The following is a 26,014-nucleotide window of genomic DNA, read 5'->3' as shown; positions in this document are numbered from 1 at the left end:
CAGATTCTTGTATCTTTGTCAAGCCTTGCTAGTTAAGATACCCAACCTTGAAGTACGTATGCTGAAGCGTAGCGTCCTACAATTTATCTGGGTGGGCAAAAAGCCTAGAGTTCCAAAAGCTGAGGTTTTAAGCGATGCCCGGAGGGGAGCAATGGCGGCTCTTGGACCTTCTCAGGTATTATGTGGCTGCTCGGGTTACGCACATTTTGGCTTGGAGGTCCCCTCCCAGATGGGTATCTCTTGAGCAAGCCAACTCCTCCTGCCGGTTATCTTTCTTACCCTTTATCGACAATACTAAACTCCCCGATCTGACACACACTTGAGCTCGACAAAGATCTTGCTGTATTACTGGCACGTGGCTTTTATGAAGAAGTGGGTGAATCGGGTTTCAGACCGTGCTCTCCAGTCTTTGGTAATGCAGAATTCTCCCCAGGAATCTTAGGGAATAGTTTTTCAAATTGGCATAATGGGGGTCTGCATAGCTTGCATCAGCTGTACCAGGAGGGCTCTCCTCTCTCGTGTCTGAATGTAAGGCTCAATTCTCACTAACCGAAGGCGAACGATTTAGATATGGTCATATTCGGCACTGGATTTCACAACTGTGAGGAGCCAGGTGACCCGCGAAGGTGAGAGTATTGGAATGTACCCAACAGTATGGTATAGATGGGGGTAGAATCTCGTGCTTTTATAAACTTTTGGGAGGCAACTTGCTAACCGTCAGATCCTCCTACATTGCCATTTGGAAAGTGTATGTGGGACCTCCTGTCGAGGATTTATGGGAAGAGATCTGGGCTAGAATCCACGCCTCCTCTAGATGTGTAACCAATCGAGAATGTATGTATAATCTTTGCTACAGATGGTACCGGCCTCTGCTAACTTTACATAAAATGATTGCTGCTTTGAATTCGGCTTGCTGGAGGGGGTGCGGCCTCGGGAAGCTACTTTCATATGTCGTGGTACTGTCATGTGATCCACACTTTTTGGGTTGCTGTACTGTCTCACATTAAGGAGAGAACTGCAGTGGTCTTTCCCCTGACTCCACTAGTTGGCCTATCACGTCGCTCAGTGGAAGATGTGTACCCTAAATCGGGTTGCAGAGCACAATTGGCGACACACCAATTTTTAGCAACTAAAATATCAATAGCACGATCGTGGAAGGCTCCTATGGGGCCAGTATTGGCACAATGGTGGATGGAGGTATGGGACATCTCTGTTGACGAAAATATTACAGCACGTGTAAAACAATGCGCTGGCTTGGTATCTAGATTTCTGTCTCCCATTTGTTGACTGTTACCAGAATTTTCCCTCCCTAACTTTTAAACCGTCTCTACTTTCAAACTATTCCCTGATGTGATGTCCTTGGTGTGGTACTTTGTTATTTTAACAGGGTTATGCATTTTTGCATTAGCGCCTCTGTGGTGGGATGGCTTGTTGGACCCGGGAATGTTGTGCATTATGCATTCAGCCATATTTTACTGTCTATGTATGTCTTGTTTGAATAAAAGGTTTGGGAAAAAAGTTATAGAATTTTTATTTTATACTTAACAGATACTTCATTGTTCTGATATTGTGAAATGTGTAGGCTAATGGAGCTGCAACAAGAATGCTGTGTGACTTGACTAGTTTATATTTGTGTATGATTTTGTATTATCTGGGGAGATGGTTTATATTTATGGCCTGTACTGTTTGTCTAATTGTGCATAGGAGACTTTTAAATATTCATGTTCGTGTGCAAGGTTTGTTGGAAACCAAAGCACAAATGGAAAAATAAATAAAAAAGAATGCTAATCCATGCACTGAGAGAAATTGTTAACCCTGAGGTGCAGGCCCGTTTCTTGGCCCGGTCGAGGTGGGCAGCTGCCCGGGGCACAACCGCCAGGGGAGTTCGCAATTACCCCGCTACCCTGGAGCCTCTGGAGGGGATAAAATTCCCCAGTTTGTGGGGCGGCACATTGCCGTGGGGAAGGTTCTGTGGGTCAGGTACTGGCGCTGCCCCTTCCGACTGTAATGTCACAAGCACTACGTAACATTACAGAAGTCAGAGGCTTCCTCTGACCACTTTTGCGCCACTTGGGGTGGGGGCATAAGCACAACAATTAAAAACACTTCAGGTCCCCCTGCAGCTAAAACCAGCCCCTCCCATCACAATGCAGGCAGGAAACTGCTAATGGTGGGCCATTAGTCACTGAATGGTTTCGTGCTGACATTGTGTTGGGAGGGGAGGTAGTGTGGGGCGTAGGGCGTGCACTGTAGGCAGCTTTGCCTCTCCCAAAATAATAGTTTAAAGCGGCGCTATTTCTTTCATGCTGCTTCTTTTCCAAACTTGATATCAATTCCACTTTAAACCACTTCCATGGCACTGGTGATGAGTTACTTCATTATGCTGATAATAGTTTTGATCAGTGTTGCTGAGTAAATATTCTTTAAGCCATGACCTGGTTCATTTATTTATTTATGCAATGTTTGTCGGGTACATGGACACAGATTATTTATTTATGCAATGTTTGTCGGATACCGGTATCCGACAAACATTGCATAAATAAATAGGTACCCGACAAACATTGCATGAATAAATAGGTACCCGACAAACATTGCATGAATAAATAAATAATCCGGTTCCATGTCTCCTTATAACAAGTCAACAGTCAGACTTTACTGTATCAAAGCATACACTTGATTCCCATTGAAAGAATTTTAAAGTGATTGTTTATTGTGTTCGGGTGTCTCCTTGTCATTGCCCTTTTGGCTTAGGTTGCCTCCAAACCCCCTTCAGCATCTTGTGTTCTTTGTTGGTTGCATATACTGCAACCTGTGCCATATTCATGTTCTCTTGGTGTGCCCAGTCCTCATTATCTGCAGCCTAAGTGGGACTAGAGCATACAATTGTCTTGGTCACCAATGAGAATGTGGCCCACTGTTGCAAATGGCAATTCATTCCTTGTGTAACGGACTGTTTGACTTTGGGTAGGAGTCCCTTAATGGTGTAGTTTGGGAGTGGGGTGGGGTGGGGTGCGGTGGGGCTGGCGCGCGGGGTGCGGTGGGGCTGGCACAGGGTGCGGTGGGGCTGGTGCACGGGTTGCGGTGGGGCTGGCGCACGGGATGCGATGTGGGGGGGTGTATTCCTAGTGTTTCGCTCTGGGCACCAAATGGATTAGAAACTGCCCTGCTGAAGTGCGTTATAATGGTTTTCAAACAGGCAACATAACTGTGGAAACCATGATGACCATTCTCCGTGATAAAGAGAGTGGAATTAACATGCAAGGAGGATTCATGACAAGTGGGAATATGGCATTAATCCTGCCACAAGACTGCAGCCTACCTTGTGTTTACTTATTTACAGGCACGCCTGATGCAGACAGGTGTGAAACCATTGTTCGCTAAACACTCCTTTTGCTTGGTATAATATTTCTTTACATTAATGTTTTGGCTATAGAACAGTGATAAAAGACACACGTTATGAAATAGTTAAGTTGACATTCATCACACAATGTTGTCCATGCACGAAGCCCCCTAAAGCGACCACCTTGAGTTAAGCATTTCCATAAAACATTCAGGTGCTTCGTTTCAGCAATATGGTGATTAGCCCTCTCTTAATATGACATTCTTCCGTGTTGATGTGTCTACGTACATGGGGGAGTAAACAATGTTACGTTGCTGTCACGAAACAGAAAAGTCAAAATGTTTTTCATTTATGTGATTTTTATTATTTTTTGATCCCAGCAATTAAACCACTGTACAGGGCTTTTGTAATCCTCGGTAGCCTTTCAAATACTGTGCTTTCGTTATGTGTCGGTGCAGAAGGGTCCCTCCTTTGTTCCTGCTCAGTCCCGTGTGTGCCTCGAGCTCCTGTATTCCCCCCACAGCCCCACAGTGTAGAGATTGGTTCTACTCCATGCGACTTAATTTCTTCAAACCCCCTCTTTCGCAGTCTCCCCTTCCTCTCTCCACGGCCGCTCAGTGTTGCCAGGTCAGAAGGAAAAAATAAGTTGAATGTTCCTTCAAAACAAGCCCAAAACAAGCTGACTCCCAACCAAATAAGCTGCAAAAACAAGTGCATCTCTAAAATAAGGTGGAAAGGTCTCAGAAGTTGAAAAATAACTATAATGCAAAGAATACATACAGAGAGCTCAAACATATGTTAACAAAAAGCATTTATTAAAATTGTTATTTTCAAACAATTGGTGTCTATTTTCATTTTTTGTATGTGTGCGACTTATAAAAGCAACATTATTGGCTTTTTGGATCCTTGGCTGCTCTGGTCCTTGATTTGTTGCTCACCTCTGGTCCTTGGCTCCATTGCAGGTACCTGCCAAGTAGCCCCATGTACTTCATGACACTGAGCCAGTCCAGGCATTTCCTATTAAATGCTAGGACTGGTATTTTACTTCTTCCCATTATATGTATGGACCTAGAAAGACCAGTATGCAAAGTGAAAATCCAGGACTAGCTCATGGTGATAAGTGTGACATGCCCCCCCTCCCACTGTCGTCCTTCTGGTATTGGTAAACCTGGTTGATTGCTCTCCTCTGGTCCTTGGTTCATATAGTCCATCACCCCTCTGGTCATTGGCTCCCTTATGACTTGCTCCTCTAGTAAATCACTAGCCCACCCATTGACTGTTCATTGCCATGCTAATCCTCAACCCTGTTCTTGCCCCTCCCCACCCAAAAAACCTTGTCATGGGAACTCTTTGAGCTCTCTTTAATCAAGCCTTAACATTAAACTTTGCACTCAATGCTGACTTAATTTGAGCTGTAAATGCTACTGGTGTAATAGAAATGTCTTAACCTGGTCTGCCTTCAGCCAATCAAGTGAAAAGCACTGTGTGTGTCCTTCAGTGAAGTCATGTTAACAGTTTTTGGCTTTTGCAAACGTATCAGGCATTTGCCAGGCACTGCTATTAGATGCCCTGGTACTTGCACCATTTTGCACCTGATGCCGTTCATACAACTAAAGACAGCAGTGCCTAGCAAGGGCTTTTCCCATGCCTACACAAAACCCTAAACTATTGTCATTGTCTATGCTTGTTTCCATCATGACTAAACTACATGTTGCTATAAATACCATGTGCTTACCTCTTGGCTAGGTAATGCGTCTTCAAAGGGTCTCATGTTGAAAGAGCCCATCAATGTAAAAGAAAGGAGTACTTGCAGGTCGTTAAGGGGCTGCAGACAGCCCCGTCCAGGAGGCTGCATGGGGCTTCACATCAGGAAGGCAATCAGCCCGAGCCTCACAGCGTGTGCATAACTGCTTAGGCAGGACGGCATGTTCGCCTTTCATATTCATTTTTCTTTTTTGTAAATGGGGCCAAGTCAGCCAGACTGGCAAACAAGTGGAACAATAAGCACACAATTAAGGAAAAACGTGGACAAAAACCGCGACAAGCAACCTGCTAATATTATAAGCGACTTTGGGCAAAAACAAGCCCAAAGTCACTTATAATAAGCGGACATGGCAACACTGCGGCTGCTACAAAAGAAGAACATATGAGCAGTGTTGCCAGGTCGGAAAGAAAAAATAAGCTGAATGCCCTTCCAAAAGAAGCCCAAAACAAGCTGCCTCCCATCAAAAGAAGCTGAAAAAACAAGCACACACCTAAAATGCTGTAGAAAGGTCTCAAAAGTAAGAAACTTAACACAAAAGCATAAACATACATAGAGAGAATACAGCAATAGTGTTAAGTTGTGTTAAATAGAAACAGCACAGGTTACACAATATAATGTACACCACCAGAAGGCAGGTGTCCAAACTGAACATCCCTAGTACCCTAGCTCACCACAGATGCACAAACTCAATCCTCCACACTCCTCAAACACCAGTCCGGCCTGCACTACAATCAAACAATTTACGTTAACGCAAATTGAAACACTTGTGTATAGGCGCGTTACAAATGCCGTATCATATCATATTAAATTGTCTACTGCTCCAGACAGCTCACTAAATGAATACAGAGAGTCCCGTCTTCTCATATCTGCAGTCATAAAACAGTGCTACAAAGCAACCTTGCCTGCTCCTAAATTAGCCCCATACCACTCCTCCTGTAGATCCTGAAATTCCAAGAAACCGTGACAGTGATAGACTGTATGCTATACAAGACATAGCATAACAGGGCATAGCAAAGATTCTCCCATTTCCTGCTGTGGCAGTACTCTGGAAGGCTCATTTGTGACTGGCACAAAAAGGGGGGGAAATTAATGTTAGCTTTGCTCAGGCCAGTGCTGTTTACTAGAAGGGTTTATTTGCCCAGGATCACACAGTTTAAACAGTGAAGCTGGAATGTTAACCCACTGTACAGTTTGGGCAATACAACACATATATTTCATGCTGCACCTTGTAAAAAATCATTACATTTTGTATTTCAAGGCCCAAATTAGAATTGCCATACAGAGCAGAGCCCTAAACGTTTCCATTACCATTTGCGGGAAAGCCATCCAGTCCTGTTTTTGATTGGAATTCTGGGACTTGTAGTTTTCCTAAATTAAATGTGGGGGAAAACGGTCAAATAGCAGAATCCTGGACTGGATGGCTCCCTCACGCATGGGATGGTAACTGAGCGCTCTGATAATTATATTTGCAATCTACCAAAGCAACCATGTAATATATCAATTCCGAGAAATAAAATGCTCAGTCAAAAGATTTTTGGTTCAGCTTTATTTTTTGCTGAATTAATGGAAAACTGGAAGTATGACAATGCGAAGTAATGCATGTCGGAACTACATTTTCTTTTTCCACTACTGTGTTGAAATGGTTGTCAGAAACTTCTTGCTGGCTATTGTGAAAAATGCAGAACAATCCTTTTTCATGGCTTCCTTTCATAAGAGGCTTTCTGTTCTGCACATTTTCGGGCATTTGGTATTGATGGGGCACTGAGGTAAGGATCCGTGAGTGGCCTTTCAGATGCGAATGCCCCATCAGTGCCAAATGTCTAAGCATGTGTTAAAGGAGAGAGAAGCCCTCGAGGAAGACAAAGGTGTAATTGCAGGCCATTAAGGACACTACGCGGCTCCAGGGGGGTTATTACTGAACCCGCTTCACATTCCCGTGCAGGACGAGATGTGGAGCTGCGACGTGTAATGGGTTTGGCTGCCTTGCAAACAAGCCCAATTACACGCCCACATCTGCTCAAACAAGCGGACAGAAACCGCGACAAGCGACCTTCCAATATTATAAGCGACTTTAGGCAAAAAGAATCCCAAAGTCGCTTATAATAAGCGCACCTGTCAACACTGCATATGAGAACTGCTTAAATGATAGACACGGGCACTTTAGGACAGGGGTGGAGCTACGCAGATCACTGGCCAATCCCAGGAACAGAGATGTTGGAGGGCGGGCTGTAGGCGGGCTATGACATTAGCTTTTCTTTTCGTGCTGCATGTATGGCTGGAGCCATCAAGTGGGCGTGACTCCGAAGATTGCCAACACTGCCTCCCACAATCTACCATGGGAGGCAGGATAGCATACAACACCGGCTCTGGATGAAGAGCGGGGGGCGGGGGCACAAAGGCATGAAGTTCACTTGCCATGATTTTACTGCCTTTACGAGGTGAAGGGTTCTGATTTTGAACATTGCAGGGAGATGTGCCTAGCTTTATCGCCTAATGCTGCCAGGCAGTGGATTGAGCTGTACTGGCCAGAGTCAGTCTGTACTACAAGATATCTCTTGATTTGCGCCTTCCCCTGCCCCCGGCATTTCTTCGGCTGTCTGCCTGTATAGGACAGAGTTCCTTCATTTCCCTCTGTTGTCTCACTGACAAAATGCCTGTATACTATGCTAGCATACAGTGAAAACTCCTACAAAGTCCTGCCAGCAAGATACCAGTTGAGTATTTCGCCTTAAAACTAGCCATAATATATGCAGAGGTCTTCAATCTGTTGTGCGGCCACATGCCTGGGGAGGGATGTGTTATCCAGGACAGCGAGAAAATATATATTTTTGCCGCATTTAACTGTGCATGGCAAGCCACTGGCCCCTCATGCACCTGCTCAGTCAGTGCAACGTGATGGGGCGTGGCCACAAAACAGGAAATAAACGCAGCCTGGACGCGCGCTTTCCTGCATCTGGATTGCGCATGCAGATGGGTTGTTGCTTCCTGCTGGTGGTGCCATCGTCTTCTTGCCAGATAAGGGATTCTGCTTCTCAGCTCCCCCCTCCACCATGGTGTTTCAGGCCTTTCCCGGTCCCTCTGCTCTCCCTGTGGACTCATGAAGGCAGACGTGTGCATAGAGAAGACGAGCAGGGGGCTGGATCACTGCAATGCTGGGAGTCACGGGGAAAGGAGGCGAGCGGGACGGAAGCACGCATTGCCAGTGTTATGATATCTGGCTCCCCTACGGCTGATTGCTGGGCTCAATCAGTCTGCTGTGGGGGAGCTGGATATCATACAACACTGGTCCCCCTGCTTTGGCTGCCCCTCTGCCTCGTCACCCCTCTGATGCTCTGGCCAGGTTCAAGATCCGGTTTCAGATGTCTGAGCAGGCTTTACCAAGCCCCCAGCTTTGCAGAGGGAAGCAGGGGCTCGGTGACCTAATCTTCGCTGCGCTCCTTTCCCCAGCCGTCACTTGCACATGTCCTGGCTCTGTTTGCTCATCCTATTTGTTTTCATCTGTCCTGAAAGGGACACCACAGGAACCAATGGGCCATGAACATCACTGAGGTGGGCAGAGGAGGGCATCTCTATTGAAAGCAGGCATTCTACATGCTGGGTGCTTTATTGTTGTTCAAATGTGCATTTAACACATTCATAGGAGAAAGTCATACCGTTTCCCTGTGGGCACTTTGAAACAGTATTTTCTTATTGTATAAGCACCTACAAGCAAACAGTAAATAAAATAAATACATTTCCAAACTCAAAAATGCTGCCAAAACTTGCATTCACTAGTTTTCTTTGAAATGTTATTGATTTATATATATATGTATATCCACGCCAATAATCTGTAATTTGTGTGCCCCTTGTTTTGTGTTTTATCACAGGTTATATTTTTATAAAGATGTTATGTTTGTCAAACTGATTAATCACAAATGCTTCTGTTGTGCTGACAGAAGTTATTAAGAAATCAAACTGTGGGTTCAGGGGTGCCAACTTTTGATTTTCACTAGAGTCAGAAATACCCCAACCCATTGCCCAGCCCAACCCATCCCCTGGCCAAATACATTTTACAGCACTTCCTTTTTTTATAAGTAATTGCAAGAAGTCATTTGATTAGCAAGTTTTTGCATGTATAACCTCTCAGCAATGGTCTGTCAACCTGCTGAGCTACCCCGATAGCCATCTACTATAGAGCGAGTCTATGCATCCCTTGATGTACTAAAAATCACTGCATTACCAACAGTCCTTTGGGTGCACCACTGCCATAGAAGTGATTTAAAGTGGAATTCATGTATATCTTCCTGCCGTGGGTGCCAGGCGTTTGCCTGCATGGGGCACCATATGTTGCAGAGAAGTCAGGAGCCCTTGTATCTGGCACGGCAGCCCTGTCAGTTTGCTTCTACTTTAGCTCTGTCACCGAACTGCAGTAAAAGCTAAATGGCTTTCACTCGATGTTTCAGAAAGTTAGGTCGGTGGGTTAAGCACTACCATGTTGGATTCTATGTAAGATATGTAGATGAATGATTGGAATGCCAGCAGGCTGGACTTCTCAACTATTCTAGGCAGGGAATAGAAAGGGTAAAATGAGCTGATGCTCTTTCTCTCGCTCTGTCATCTTTTTGTCTCTGTGACTGAGTATGCGTCACGTTTTCAGGTATGTGCTCTGGCTGCTCTGTTCTCTCTGCCAGCTGGCGTGGACTGGCCTATAGGGAACTTTGGAGATTTCCCGATAGGTCTCTGCACCCTAGGTCCCTTTTGTGTGTGGGGGAGGATGTGTGCTGACTGGCAGAGTGTAGTGTGCAAATATTGGTACGGTCAATCTGGTACGTCTTTAATATTTTCTTTATTGTACTTTTTCAATTGCAGGAACACAAATTGGCTCTTCAATTGCAGGAACACAAATTGGCTCTATCATCCCATCTAGGACGGCAAAGTTCCCAGCAACATTGGCATCATCAAAAATCCTGACATCTGTAGTAGGACTTGCGGAAGGCAAGGATGCCTTTTTTTTTTTAAAACGGTATTTTGCTGTGGGTAAAGGTGGTGCAAAAGGTGTAGTTGGGAGTCACAATAAGGGATTGCAAACCTATTTTTGAGGCTGTTCCTTTCTCATGTCCAGTTTCTGGGGTACTGAATGTTCGTCTCATGTGGGAATTGCATTTACAGTGCGCTTTTTACTCTCTCCTGGTTTCCCAGCGTTAGGTCCTGCTTACTAGCTGATGCCTAACACCCAGAAGCTGGTTTTAGCACCTGCTCTTAATCTTAATTTTGAACTCTCCTTGACTAACTATTGGGTTTCATTGCAGCAGCATTGCTCCAAGTGTCGGTGTATCAACCAAACCACCTGTGTCTAGGCAAGAAAAATCCAGTGAACACTTGACCCAGTCACACAGGCAGGTAAGGATTTCTTTTCCGTATGTACCATTAGTTGAGTAGAAGTGCTAAAGGTTTATATCGGCCCAGTGCAATGTGATTCCAGATATAGTTTTTTCAACATCTGTGGCCTAGTCCAGGACCACAATTCAAAAAGAAATTCAAGCTAGGTCTTAACAGGGAGTCTTCTGAGACTTATATCAATTTTCTTTCTTTTTCTTTTTCTTTCCTTTTTTTATCCAACCAATATTTGACTCATTTTTACAAGGGGCTTTTTTCCTCATAAGCTTTTTACGTGGTTCTCTTTGAAACTTGGTGGTGTTTGCCATTGGAAATAGTTTTTTTTTAAGGCATTTTTCATTTTTGAAAACTTGGAATGGTTTTTAAAAACTAACGTGACATACACTTAAGTGGGGGTTTGCAATGTTTTCAAAAAGAAAAATGAGTGGGCACCAATAGATAAAAATGCTTAGATTAAATAGTGCAAGATTGTAGTAGTTTTGTTTTGTTCAAAAAATTGTACATGAGCTGGCTGTGAACAGTCGGGAGACACCCTGACACAAATTAATGTGAAGCAGGAGACCAAGTAGAATACCAAGTCACACAGCCGCTCCGTTATACCCAGCTTGGGTTGTGAAGTTACTCCAGGTTTAAACAGAATAAATCATGTATCCAAAGTAATACAATTCTTCCAATAACTGAGTCTTTTCTTGTTTTTCAAAAATAATGATTTATCAAAGAAACAAAAATTAGAACAATCACTAATGTATTCTTAGTGAGGATGCAGTTGCCACAGCTCATAAGTGAATCAGACTCAATGTCCCAATGCATTTCGGAAAACAATTTCCTTTGTCAGGGCAAGTCTATGGTTGTTAAAGTTAATCGAATCCACAATTGAATATTCGCAACATAACGTATAATAGAAAATATAACGCATCAAAAAATGCATGATAAGAACAAACCACATACCATTACGTTGAGATTTCGACAATGGGTGGAGTATTGAAAGGGATAAGAAAAAAATAGAAAAAATGAAGGTGTAAGTATGTTTCACTGCTCATAATGTATGGCAAAAAAGGAGAAACTCAAATTACCTGTGTAGTGTGGCACGCCTTGTGCAGCCACAATACGGGATTGGAGAAAATACTGGAAGCCGTTAATGGCGTTCGTACAGAGTTCACGAGGCAAAGTAGGAACAGACAGATTTGATCGCTCTACGGCAAATGTAAAATAAAAACCGCAATCAATAGATGTTTGAATATGACGGACAAAAGGTCCCCCCTGGTGGGTAGTGGACGTACCATATAGAGCACGGGTGGTCAAGGATCCCCCGTGTGCAGACGAGCGAAGTCTCCGACTGCCGTGTTCAAGTGTTGCTAAGGCAACAATGCTTATGAATCCCACGTGAACGCCTCGCGTCCCAATCGGACGCGCGGCTGACAGAAAATGATGATGTAGGGCTCATGTGCTTAATTGGAGACAAAAACAAACATTTATAAGGCTTCATATTGTAATTCCACATAATGTCATCAATGTACAAAAAAACATAATGATCGAAGTGGAAAAAATACTATGTAAATCGGAAGAGAATGCTCGTACCAAAGAAGGAGAGCACGCAAATAACTAATGTGTTATTGATCATTGGGGCAACATTGTCGCGGAAGGTGTCACCACAAGGCGGCACCTTGGGTCCCAGACATGGAGTCCGGGACATGCAACAAGGTTGCAATGACATGATTGCAATGACAGTTCGAAGAGAGATTAAGAAACAAAAATAGAATGCAAGTAAGATGAATACTCATAATGCATCATGGAAAACAATGGTAAATAGAAATTACACCAACTGTGCAGGAGTACAAAAACAATCAAAACATTGAGTGTATCAGGAAATCCATTAGATTTTAAATGTAACAGTGGTAGTTGATTTCCTCGTTGAGGCCATTCGGGGCTAGACTGCCAAGTTTGTCAATCCAAAAAGTTTCCCTTCGATTGAGCCACAGGCCCAAATCTTCATGTGGGTTGTTTCTGGTCAGAACTTCGAGGATCAGGAACCTTATTTGTGTCAAGTTGTGGCTGTTTTCAGCCCAATGGCGGGCTACAGCCCAATTGGGATTAGCGTTACGGATACAGGACCGTTTGTTCATTCCACCGTGTTTTGGCCGTTCTAGTGGATTGGCCTACATAATATTTCCCACAAGGGCATTTGATGCCATAGATGATATTGGCACTGTCACAGGTGCCATATGTTCTGAGAAAAATCTTCTTGCCTGTGCGTGGATGGTAAATGACATTGCCTTTTAATTACCGAATTTCATTTGGTGCAGTGGAGACAGGGGAAGGTGCCGGTGCGTTGTGTAATTGCTTCTTTGGATGGCGGTCTTGTTTGCACTAATTCATCCCTGAGGTTCCTGTTTCTCTGGTAGGCAAACACCAGCGGTTCACTAAATAGATTTTGTACCCTTGTGTCATTCTTGAAGATACTTAAATGTTTCTTGATAGTTTTCTTTATTTTGTTGCTTTGAACAGAAAATTTAGAAACATATACTGGTGATGTGAGTTCCCCCTTTCTTTTCTTGGGGGCGAACAGTAGAGTATCACGGTCTACAGTATTAGCACTTTGGGCTGCTGTGTCCAATTCCTCTCGCTTATAGCCACGTGCTAGAAATTTCTCTTTCATCTCAAGCTGTTTAGATATGCAATCTTCCGGGTCACTGACAATCTTTTTAACACGTAATAATTGGCTGTATACAAGATTCTTGAGACGGCTAGGCTGATGAAAACTCCGACGATGTAGCAAGTTGTTACGATTAGTAATCTTCCGAAAAAGGGTAGTGCTGTAGCCAGTTTCTTTCTTCTCTATCGTAACATCAAGGAAAGTGATCGTGTCACGTGATGATTCTCTGGTAAATTGTATGCGCTTGTCGATGTTAAGGTGCTAAAAAAGGCATCAAATGCTGTCTTAGTGCTTGTCCAAACTCCAAAGATATCATCAATGTATCGTGTCCAGAGATGGATGTCCTTGCTCCATTCTTGTTTAAGTATATAGTCCATCTCAAATTTGTACATAAAGCAAATAGGCATATGTAGGCGCCATAGTGGCGCCCATTGATCTACCGGAGGTCTGTAGAATGAACTGATCTCGATATTGAAAATATGAATTCTCAGCGATGAATTGAAGAAGAGCTAGTATAAATTCTTTCTGTGCTCGGACTTCTGGTGTTTGTAATAACCATTCGACTGATTCGATTCCAACGTCATGTGGTATTGAAGTGTATAAACTTTTGACGTCAATAGTAAACATCAGGTGATTCTGTTGAAAAGACATGGAATTAAGTTTCTGAAAAAAATGGGTAGTATCGCGAGTGTAAGTGGGGGTTTTCTGTATCAGTGGTTGCAGGAAGAAATCAATGTAGACGCCTAGTGGTTGGTTGATACTGTCCAAGCCTACAACTATCGGTCTTCCAGGTGGTTTGATCAAATATTTATGGATTTTAGGTAATGTGTTCTGGATTCTGGGATGATTATTGCTCAAGAATTTGTGTGTATGTTCATTAATTCAATTCTAAAGCTTTATCCAGTATTTTTGCTTCTTAATCTCTCTTCGAACTGCCATTGCAATCATGCCATTGCAACCTTGTCACATGTCCTGGACTCCATGTCTGGGACCCAAGGTGCTGCCTTGCGGTGACACCTTCCGCGACAATGTTGCCCCAATGATCTATAACACATATTGGTCATTTGGGTTCTCTCCTTCTGTGGTACGAGCACTCTCTTCCGATTTACATAGTATTTTGTCCACTTCGATCATTGTTTTTTTTGTACGTTGATTGATGACATTATGTTGTGGAATTACAATATGAAGCCTTATAAATGTTTGGTTTTGCCTCTAATTAGGCACATGAGCCCTACAACATCATTTTCTGTCAGCCGTGCCGCCCGATTGGGACGCAAGGCGATCACGTGGGATTCATAAGCATCGTTGCCTTAGCAACGCTTGAACGCGGCAGTCGGAGACTTCGCTCGTCTGCACACGGGGGATCCTTGACCACTCATGCTCTATATGGTACGTCCACTACCCACCAGGGACCTTTTGTCCATCATATTCAAACATCTATTGATTGCGGTTTTTATTTTAAATTTGCCGTAGAGCGGTCAGATCTGTCTGTTCCTACTTTGCATCGTGAACTCTGTACGAACGTCATTAACAGCTTTCAGTATTTTTTCCAATCCCGTATTGTTGCTGCACAAGGCGTGCCACACTAAACAGGTAATTGATTAGAGTTTTTCCTTTTTTGCCATACATTAGGAGCAGTGAAACATATACTTAGACCTTCATTTTTTCTATTTTTTTTTATCCCTTTCGGTACTCCACCCATTGTTGAAATCTCAAAGTAATGGTATGAAGTGGGAGAATGGGAGAACCAGCTCCCCCCAATCTCATCACGACCATGGCCTAGAGGATTGCGGCCCAGGCACCCCCCACGGGACGGGTTCGTCGTATCTACCAGATGACAAAATACCCTAGTTCAGGAACGTAAGGATATGCCCACCAGCCTGTCCGACTCAAGCCGACACCTGCGGCATGGATGAACTCGACTAAAACAGCCACAAGCATCCACATCGTTAGAGATGCCACAACGACCTAGCCAACTGCCAAGAACACACGTGCCACCATGCACACTGGTCACTCAACGCACCAGCCTACACGAAGAACATATTCAGTGCTATGACGTAGGTGACTGACACACCCACTGACGTGCATCGTTGTTATTTTTCACACACTCTTTTATAGTAATGCAGAAACGCAAGACGCTTGAAGAACTCGCGTATACGCTTGCTGACGCTTCTCCCACCATTCGCCCTGTGATGACCCCATCATGTAGACCTAACGTTGCTTGTGACGCCATGTCAAACCGCGACCTCCGTACCATGGATTATGCATCACCACCCATGAACTAGGTCCGAGTAGGCCGCAAGCAAGAGCCTCAGCATGAAAACTCTCTCAGAGCAAGAATACAAGTGCTGATCACGCAGAACGAGCCCCAGCGAGAGCTCATAGCCAAGGCCACGATGTTGCAACTCGTATGCTACCAGCCGGCGGCAAGGTTTCACCTGTAAGAAAAGCCAAGCACGCAGAAATGAAATACAATTCTAAATGTGCAGAATTCCGCTCCAGCTACAGTCTCTCCACACGTGACCAAGCCAATCTGACAAGGTGCCAGACCCACGAGACAGAAGTCGCCAGGGTCCCACGTCTGGGACACAGGTTGCAACAGCGAAGCAGCAAGATGGACACCTACGGCTAAGGGAACAACCTGCTCACAAGCCTATGAGCAGACCCGTACGTTGTCTGCACAAACACATAGTTACACATTGTTGCTAGTGACCGGTGCACCGCGAGCTGGGTACGACGATGGTCCCAGGCTTGGGGGCTCGCGAGAGGACCAATCGGAACACGGGGGGGACTCATCACTGACGCCACTAACATTAGTCAATCATCAGGGTTCTTCTTGTAACGATTTTCAAGTATCTAATAGTAGGGACAGCCCAAGTATAACACCTGACTCATCCTTAACCACTAATATTCCTCTCTATATGTATCCTATACTAACCCTACCACTCGGGGAACCAATCCAAAGTGGCAATAGGTTTTTTGCTAACTTTCCCAGGTGATGCAAGTAGTGCGTCATACTGCTGTAAAAGGGCCTGCGAGCCCCACCAAGATTGAGAGTCTGGACGGACGCGTACGATCCAAGACCCATCCCTGCCGCTGTTATAATAAACAGCAGAACCACCTTGCTCCTTGTGTGTGTCTCATACTCATTCACAGAAGCACGGGAGGAGTTGGGACCTTCCAGCCCAGAGGTCCGTGGACGGCTCAGCCGACCTCGGGATAATCACCCCGACAGTTATGTGGTGTGATGTGTTATATTTTCTATTATACGTTATGTTGCGAATATTCAGTTGTGGATTTGATTAACTTGAACAACCATAGACTTGCCCTGACGAAGGAAATTGTTTTCCGAAATGCACTGGCACATTGAGTCTGATTCACCTATGAGCTGTGGCAACTGCTTCCTCACTAAGAATACATTAGTGATTGTTCTAATTTTTGTTTCTTCGATAAATCATTATTTTTGAAAAACAAGAAAAGACTCAGTTATTGGAAGAATTGTATTACTTTGAATACATGATTTAATCTGTTTAAACCTGGAGTAACTTCACAACCCAAGCTGGGTATAATGGAGCGGCTGTGAGACTTGGTATTCTACTTGGTCTCCTGGTTTGCAATGTTTTCTCAGATTTGTGATCCTTTGTAAAATGGGTCGTTGGTACTAAGTGAAATTATTATCTTTTTTTCGCTGTACTGATGGGCAAAAAAGATTTCGAAAGACTCCTCTGTGATCGCACAGAGCGGTCTTTCTAAATCGAACGGTCATACTTGTCAAACCCCTGCCGCGCACAAGTGTGCGCAGTGGCTGACGGGCTCTGTGTCGTCGGGGGGTGAGTTTTGGTGTGGGGGCGTGTGTGTGTGTGTGCGCCTATATGGGTAGGTGTGGAGATGATGCATGTTAGTGGGGATGTGATGGCGGGTGGGGAAATGTGGGATTGAGGGGGGTTAAACCCCCTGATTAACGAGTGAATGAGCGCGAGAGGGTGGGGAAGGAAAGGGGGCAGTATGTGATATTACAACCGCATTTTAAAGCCAACACAAACGGCAGAAAAAAGTGTTTTTTTGGGTTCGGGCTTTAAAATGCAGGAATATCACATACGACCGGCTCGTTTCCTAGTGCACAAAGATGGTAGGAATCTCAAATGAAAAGCAGAAGGGGAGGTGGAGACAGACAAAAGAAATGCAAAAGCATGGAACTATGTCTCTTATTTGGACTTTGGATTCACATGGATCACAGTTGCTGGAGAAGTAAGCCGCAGTGTGGTTTGTGACGTTACATTAGCAAATGACAACCTGGAGCCAACTAAAATTAAAGCAGCATTTGGAAGCAAAACATGCCCATTTAGCAAAAAATACCAGGTTTTTCTTTGTACTGAAGTTGCAAGGCATAACAAAAGCAAAAAGACACTGGTATAAATGTGGCCTCTTAGTACACAATGTAGTATTAGGCCAAAAACAAAAAGCCTTTTACAGATCCTGAGAAAGTGATTCTGCCAAAAATTCTCGCTGTCAACCAGGTAATGCTTGGTGACTGTGCAGCAGAGAAATTAAAAAGTATCCCTATGTCTGACACCACAGTTTTCCGAAGTCTTTGACATTAACAACTTCCTAAGTTCCCACTGTCTAAAGTGGGAGGCATGTGTTGGTATTTACACGGATGGTTCTCCTTCAATGTGTGGTGCTATAGCTGGGGGTTGGAAGTAGTCCGCATATATTGTGGACACACTGCATGACATACCGGGAAGCTTTGCCTGTGCGCAATATGGGGAATGAACTCTTAGAGGTGCTGACTTGTGTTGTAAAGATTGTACATTTATTAAGATGCACCCCACAAGAGCCCGTTCGTTTGCCACATTATGTGCAGAAATGGGAGCTGAACATGATGCTTTGTTGTTTCACACAGAGGTCAGGGGGCTCTCCAGGGGTAAGATTTTAAGTCTCATTTATGAACTCAGGAACAAAGTGCACTTTCTCCAAGGTTTAGAGCCTCTGTGATTCACACTGGCCGTACTATTAGCTTACCATGACTACATCTTTAAAATGCTACATTTTCTAAACCTTTCCTTGCCAGGCACAGAAACCACATCATTTGCTATGAACGCAAATATATCAGCATTCAAGAAGAAGCTAGGCTTTGGAGGACATGGGATGATGTCTGCATTACCGATGTACTTCCATTATTAGCATATGCTCTTGAGGAGACGGAGTAGGACCTTTCATGTGTTGCTGAATAGGAAACCATCTAGGAACCAGTTTCAAAAGTTCTTTCCAGAGGACAATTGTAATGTCAGTGACTCGGTGGTTCAGCCTTTCTTAGCAAACGTAGAGGCCCACCTCCCAATACACCCCCAGGAGGAACTAATGGTGCTTCATAGTGACCGCCTACTGGAGAGCCAATTCAAAAATTTGTCTTTGGGTGGATTTTGGCAAAATGTGTCTGCAGAGTTTCCAACTTTATCCAAATGTGCCCTCAATGTACTGTTACCTTTCAGCACCTTGTACCTTTGCGATATTGGGTTCTCAGCACTTGCAGCCCTGAAGACTAAATATCCGTCAAAGCTGGATGTGGAAGAAAACCTGCAGTTGGCTATTGCAAAAATGTATCCCAATAGTAACAGGCTGGCTGTTGAAAGACGGGCCCACCCTTCCTACTAGTTCTCCAATGTGTCGCTGTCCAACTTGCAAGTGACTGCATGGATAGTCATCTCAAAGTTTGTTGTACTTGAGAAACAATTTGTTACATCAGTTACATGTCAAACATTACTGGCTGTTTTCTTTTGTGGGAAATAAATATCCAACACTACTTTTAGTGAAGTAGTCTGTATTGTAGCAAAACATTACAAATGCTATGTTTACAAATATGTGTCCCCTAATTTGAGTTATTGAAAGCAATGAATTTGAAAGAATTTAGTGTTTGGCACCCACACCTCCATTTGGGGCACTATTCTACACCAGTATGCGGTAACTGTTTGAAACTGATAAACATTTTGGAGTCCATGTGTATACGGGGGCCCATGCCAGGTACATCTTTCTTAGGGGGACCTTTGGGTCAAAAGTGTACAGTGTAGAGTGACTATCTTGTTATAAAGAACATGTTTTTTTTTTTAAAAAAAAGGCGAAAAACCTAATTGCTATCTTACTGGCAACGTTTTATGTGAACATATATTTTATTTATTTTTGCATTTATATAGCGCACCCAACCCGCAGGCATCTGTGTGCTTTTCTTACAATGGTTATGCATAGGTACACGTTGCATCATTACAGAGTTGGTCACAAGTTACGCAGTTATACAAGTGTCGATCATCCAGGAACAATACAAGATAGTACAATTGTGGTTACATAGTGATGTCCGCTAAGGAGAGAATAAAATGAGCTGTGCGAGAGGTAAAGTCAGCTTTAAGGTGTTGCTTGTGTTACGCGCTAGCGGGTAGTTTAGGGAGGCTTAGTTTTGTGTTTCCAACGAAAAGAGCCATGTTTTCAGAAGGTCCAGAACGAGTCTTCTGATCTAAGTTTGGCAGGCAGGGTATTCCAGTGTCAAGCGGTTATCGATGGGAAGCTACTGGATCCAGCTTTCTGAAGTTTGAATATGGGTGTGGAGAGCAGGTGCAGGTGAGTAGAGTGTGTAGGTTTATTGGATTGGGATCTAGAAACTTTGTCAGCCAGGTATATAGAGGCCATGAAAATGTGAGGGTTTTAAAGTGGATGCGCTCTTGAACAGGAAGCCAGTGGATGTTCCTTCTAGTCGTTGAGATGTGTGAGTTTCTCTGTATGTTTAGGGCTGCCCTAAGGGCGTTCATTTGGATAACCTGTCACTTTTTTGATGTTTTGGGTCTTGGTTCCGGCGTATAGTATATTGCAGTAACCCAATTTTGACAGGATAAGTGCCCTAGCTAGTGTGATGCAGCTGTCTGGTGAGAAGAATGGTCTGCAGGCATTGACCAGCTTGGAAGTGTAACCAGCAGCTGACGCTGTAGCATTAACTTGTTTAGTTAAGGTCAAGGCAGAGCCCAGGTAGAAGCATAGGCTTTTTACTAACTTGGAGACTTCAATAGTGTTGCCGTCTATATTGAAGGCTTTAAAGGAGTCATTGAGATTGTTGAGGCTGAGTTGCGACCTTAGGAGGAGGAGGAATTTTGGTCTTCTCGTCATTCAAGCACAGACCATTGTAGGCCATCCAAGTTTGGATGGTGTGATAAATAACGTTGAGAGATGCTGAATCAGTATCATGTGAGCCAGTGATGGGAATGAGGATTTGGGTGTCATCAGCATAGTTAGTGTAGGTGACACCCAAATTATCCAGACAATTAAATAGTGGTTTTGTAACCATGTTGTATAGTGTCCGAGAGAGACAGCAGCATTGAGGAACCCCACACGTGGCTGGGCTGCTGCGCTAGGTGAGAATACACGTGTCGATCCGTCCAAAAGGAAGGATTGTATTCATTAGATGTCTTCCAGTGAGAAATTGCTGCTGAGGAGGTGTTTACAAAGTATTTTATGGTTGACCAGTTCATACACAGCCGAAAGGTCAAGGAGGAGGAGCAGGGCCGGTTTACCTTTTTATCTTTGAGCTTTGACCATTTTGAATATTCAGATCCAGGAGTGCAGTTTCTGTGCCATGTCTAGGGTGGAATCCTGATTGACGTAGGCCAAGGAGGTTATTGACTTCCAGATAGTTTTGGATCTGGAGATATGCTGCTCGATCGGGTAGGAAGGTTACTGTTGTAATTGGTCCATAGTTAGTCGGTATGTCAGGGTCAAGTGATGTTTTTTTTTTATAGTAGAGGTCGCATCCATGCATTTTTGAGGTTGGATGGGACAGTGCTGCTTTCGAAGGAGGTGTTGATAAGACTAGTGATGAAGGGGGTTAGGTAAGGCGCGTGGTCCTTGATAACCGCCGCGGGGCAGGCATCACCTTGATGGTTTGAAGCTGGCAATGATTTTTGTGACTTCAGAGTTGGAGATGGGGTAAATTCAAATTGTGGCGCTGAGTTCTTATTCAAATGAGTAGGAGACTGCGTCAGAGGTAGATCAAATTTAATGGTCGCTTTTTTTTATATCAATTTTAGATTGAAGGAAGACAATTTTGTCAGAGTGCGTTTTGAATGCCAGTGCACCAGTTTATATTTTAGTTGCAGATTTCTTGTGGTGGTACTGGATATTCCAATTCTATCAGGATGGTGAAAAGTTCCTTTGCACCTTATTTGGCGTTAAGTTGTTGTATCATTGTATGTAGAGCTTTTCGTTTGGATAACTGCCTGTTTGAAATTTTTGGCTGCTGTAGTGAATTTTATTTTGTCATTTGGTACTTTGTACCAGTTGGCCTCAGCTGTTCTTTTGGCATTTCTCAGAGCCTTTAGAGCTGACGTGAACCAGGACTTGAGGTGGGCTGCTGGTTTGAGTTTACACATGGACAGTGGTGCAACTTTGTCGATGGCTGCCAGTACAATATGGTTGTAGAGGTCATCCATAGTGTATAGGTCGTCATTGACTAGGGTTTGATGTGGTGTGATTAGGAGTAGTAGTGGTAGTATGTTATTTTCAGTGATGACCTGTTTATTTCTAGATAGGGCAGCTGGAGCCACTAAGGGGGGCCTTGTTGGTCCCTAGTTTCTTGGTGATATTGAAGGTGATGAGGTGGTGGTCTGACCATGGGCAGCGGGCATTGGAAGTTAGGTCAGTATTGCAGTTAGTCAGCTAACCAGTATGTGTTGGATTATCCGGTGTTTGAAGCCTAGTGCCAAGATAGTTTGTAAGCACTAAGGCATTGTTGTTGTTGGGATCGTTAAAGCCTAAGTTGAAGTCCCCCAGAAGTAGGGTTTGGGAGCTAGGTGTAGTCTTAGTTGCAAGAAGTTGGGCTACATCGTCCTCAAATGATAGTGTGGAGCCCTGGGCCTATATATCAAGTGAATATTTAGTGTGGCTGTGTGTGATGAGGTCATTTTGGCTGAGAGTATTTCACCAGAGTGGAACTCTGTGTTAGGTAACTCTCGAATGTTGAGGGTATTTTTGGCAATAATAGCTACCCCCTCCTTCTGGCTGTGGGTCTGTCTGATCTGCAGATCATGTAATTTTTCTGGAACTGCTAGCGCAAGCAAGGTGAACCCAAGCTTTGGTAATTGCCATAAAGTCCACTTTCTTAGTTATGATGCAGCCTGCAATGTCTAGGGCATGTGCAGGGAGAGACCCCTAGCGTTATTGAGTGCTCCTCGTATTACCTTATTTTCTTTGCTGAGGTTATTTTGCTCTTGGGCTTTGATGGTTGGGCTAGAGGGCCGAGAACAGATGTCAGATGTGTTAGGACTCGAGGATGGGCATTGCGCAGTGGTGTTGGAGGGGAGTTTGTCCTTTGACCTGGTGGCATTAGATTTGGTAGTCTTAGTGGAGGTTCTAGTTCTACTGGTTCTGTGGCTGAGGTAGTAATTTATTTTGCTAGTTGTTGGGGTGATGGCTAGGGAAGTGGCCTTGCTGAACCTGGTTCACAGTGCTAGTTTTTCTATTTCAAGTGGTGATGTGGCATGGTCGGCTTAGTGCTTCACAGGATATCTGAGTCGGGCATAGGTTGGTAACTCTCTTTGTGGGACAGATGGGCTGTGATGTGCCTAGGCTGTAGTGGGTGTGAGTGGATGAGCAGTGAAAGGAAACAGGTGGGTGTGATTGAGTTAGAGTCCCGGAGTCTGAGAGGCATAGATAGTAAGGCCATGCGAATGGTAGAAATCTTGGTATGAGTAGGTATGTTATCTCTTAACGGGGGCTATTTGGTGTCGAGCACAAAGGTAGTTGACGTGGAAACATCCAGGTGGCAGTAAGATCAGTAGTGTTGGAACATTTAGGTTCATCATCGGGGTACTCACTATCAAGTTTAGGTATTGGATATCATGCTGTTGTCTGTCGTAATGGGAGTTCAGTGGATTGGCCGTGAGGTAGTGAAGAATCTGGATCAAGGAGGTATTCAGGCAGCTAATGTAGGCTAGTAGTCTAAATTACTCATAGGTGACCCTGTGAGAGGTAACGTGGTGAAATCACTGTGTGGCCTCTGTGTAGATTCCCAGAGAGTAGGCTGGACAATAAAATGACTTGAGTGACGTGTTGGGTCACAGTGCAAAAGGTCAGCAAGGACTTTCAATAATAAGTAGGACAGCAGTTAGACAGTGCTAGCATGATACAGTTGTAGTGTAATCTAGAAGCGTGGTCGCTCAAGCAATAAAGCGACACAGTACGTTATCATTAATGGCATAGCACACTGCATACACAGGTACTAAGGCGGTCCAGCAAATTGTCATTGGTAGCTTAAAAGAAGGAAATGGAGGTTCAAACAGCCCATTGTAACGTAGACATATCAATGAAGGCTTAGCTCAGACAGTCAAGCGGCCCAGCAGGTTCTCGTTAAAGGCATAATGAGGGCACATGGAGCATTATGGACATTTATCAAGAGGCTGAGCAACAAATAGGCTATGATGACAAGCTGTGCTTCAGGTGTAATCATGAACTGTGGTCGCTCAATCAATGAGGCTGAGCCTCAGATTGGTGAAAACAATGAGGACTTACAACGACTAGAGACTCACAGGGTAATTCATAGAATTTCGCAGAAAAGTGTCGCAAGTGGCTGGCGCACGGTGTCCGCGTGCGATTGACTGCGCCAGGCACGTGCGCTAAAACCGATTTCCGCGCACAGCGTATTCATGGATTTCAGGCTTCCAAACCAGCCCTGGCGCAGAGAATCGCAGCGACCCTGCAGCAGCGCCAGTAACGCCCCCAAGAACGCCCTCGCGCAAGGAAAAGCCATCAAAATCGCTAAATCATCGCAAAAGGCTGCGCGAACCCTGGACCAGTTCACCGGGCTGCCAAACAGCAAACGCCAAGCGGGGTACGTGTATTTATGGGGTGTGCGGGAAGTTGCATACGCAATTGCAGCAGGGTACGTGTATTTCAGGGGTGCGCGGCAAGTTCCACACGCGATTTCAGCAAGGTATGTGTATTTCAGGAGTGCACGGCAAGTTCGACACGCGATTTCAGCAAGGTATGTGTATTTCAGGGGTGCACGGCAAGTTCCACACGCAATTGTCCCAGTGCGAGCAGGGTACGTGTATTTCAGGGGTGCGCGGGAAGTTCCACACGCGATTGTCCCAGTGCGAGCAGGGTACGTGTATTTCAGGGGTGCGCGGGAAGTTCCACACGCGATTGTCCCAGTGCGAGCAGGGTACGTGTATTTCAGGGGTGCGCGGGAAGTTGCACACGCGATTGTCCCAGTGCGAGCAGGGTACGTGTATTTCAGGGGTGCGCGGGAAGTTACACACGCGGTTGGGCCAGTGCGAGCAGGGTACATGTATTTCAGGGGTGCGCGGGAAGTTGCACACGCGATACCAGCAGGGAATGTGTATTTCAGGGGTTCTGGGGAGTACTACACGTGAATTGGCCGTGTGGGCCCTCCCAGGTGTACGCTCCACAACCTCCACGGCCCCTGCAAGCAGCCCACACCACGGGGGACTACCCTGCACCCCTGCCCATGTCCCGCAGGCAGCCCATTCACCATGGGCATGCCCCCCAGCCAACCCACATGTCACCCTGCACTACTGATCAACAATGCATGTCTCCCACCACCCCCACCCCCCCGGCAGTGCAGGGGCAGCTTCCACCAGGCCCCCACTCATGTCCCCCTGCACCCCCACCCCCCAGCAGCGCAGGGGCAGCCTCCACCAGGCCCCCACTCATGTCTCCCACCACCCCCACCCCCCAGCAGTGCAGGGGCAGCCTCCACCAGGCCCCCACTCATGTCTCCCACCACCCCCACCACCCCCACCCCCCAGCAGTGCAGGGGCAGCCTCCACCAGGCCCCCACTCATGTCTCCCCCCACCCCCCAGCAGTGCAGGGGCAGCCTCCACCAGGCCCCCACTCATGTCCCCCTGCACCCCCACCCCCCAGCATCCAGGGTCACCCTACACCAGGCCCCCACTCATGTCTCCCACCACCCCCACCCCCCTGCCACCATGGGCATCCTCCACCAGGCCCCCACTCATGTCTCCCACCACCCCCACCCCCCTGCCACCATGGGCAATTTCCACCAGGCCCCCACTCATGTCTCCCACCACCCCCCCCCCCATCATCCAGGGTCACCCTCCACCAGGACCCCACTCATGTCTCCCACCACCCCCACCCCCCTGCCACCATGGGCAGCCTCCACCAGGCCCCCACTCATGTCCCCCTGCACCCCCACCCCCAGCAGTGCAGGGGCATCCTCCACCAGGCCCCCACTCATGTCTCCCACCACCCCCACCCCCCTGCCACCATGGGCATCCTCCACCAGGCCCCCACTCATGTCTCCCACCACCCCCACCCCCCTGCATCCAGGGTCACCCTCCACCAGGCCCCCACTCATGTCTCCCACCACCCCCACCCCCCTGCCACCATGGGCATCCTCTACCAGGCCCCCACTCATGTCTCCCACCACCCTCACCCCCCTGCCACCATGGGCATCCTCCACAGGCCCCCACTCATGTCTCCCACCACCCCCACCCCCCAGCATCCAGGGTCACCCTCCACCAGGCCCCCACTCATGTCTCCCACCACCCCTGCCACCATGGGCAGCCTCCACCAGGCCCCACTCATGTCTCCCACCCCCTGCCACCATGGGCAGCCTCCACCAGGCCCCCACTCATGTCCCCCTGCACCCCAACCCCCCAGCATCCAGGGTCACCCTCCACCAGGCCCCCACTCATGTCTCCCACCACCCCCACCCCCCTGCCACCATGGGCAGCCTCCACCAGGCCCCCACTCATGTCTCCCACCACCCCCACCCCCCTGCCACCATGGGCAGCCTCCACCAGGCCCCCACTCATGTCCCCCTGCACCCCCACCCCCCAGCATCCAGGGTCACCCTCCACC

General features: G+C 46.0%; 1 long non-coding RNA gene across 6 annotated transcripts in view; it reads left to right on the top strand.

Annotated features, from left to right (window-relative positions):
* The window catches only part of LOC138453756 (uncharacterized), an 88,591-nt gene that overhangs the window by 23,737 nt on the left and 38,840 nt on the right, over positions 1-26,014 (top strand). For 3 of the 6 annotated variants that reach the window (XR_011260517.1, XR_011260516.1, XR_011260523.1), the window contains exons 2-3: positions 9,954-10,079; positions 10,394-10,484. This is a non-coding gene — a long non-coding RNA (uncharacterized lncRNA). Of the gene's footprint in view, positions 1-7,456; positions 7,819-8,038; positions 8,655-9,953; positions 10,080-10,393; positions 10,485-26,014 lie in introns of those variants that run through there. The other 3 variants (XR_011260521.1, XR_011260519.1, XR_011260525.1) reach the window with 3 other exon arrangements.

The sequence above is a fragment of the Ambystoma mexicanum genome, chromosome 1p, assembly GCF_040938575.1.
Source record: "Ambystoma mexicanum isolate Mex_15411 chromosome 1p, UKY_AmexF1_1, whole genome shotgun sequence".
Taxonomy (NCBI): Eukaryota; Metazoa; Chordata; class Amphibia; order Caudata; family Ambystomatidae; genus Ambystoma; species Ambystoma mexicanum.
Note: the sequence above shows the minus strand (reverse complement) of the source record. Positions and strands in the feature narration are given on the sequence as shown.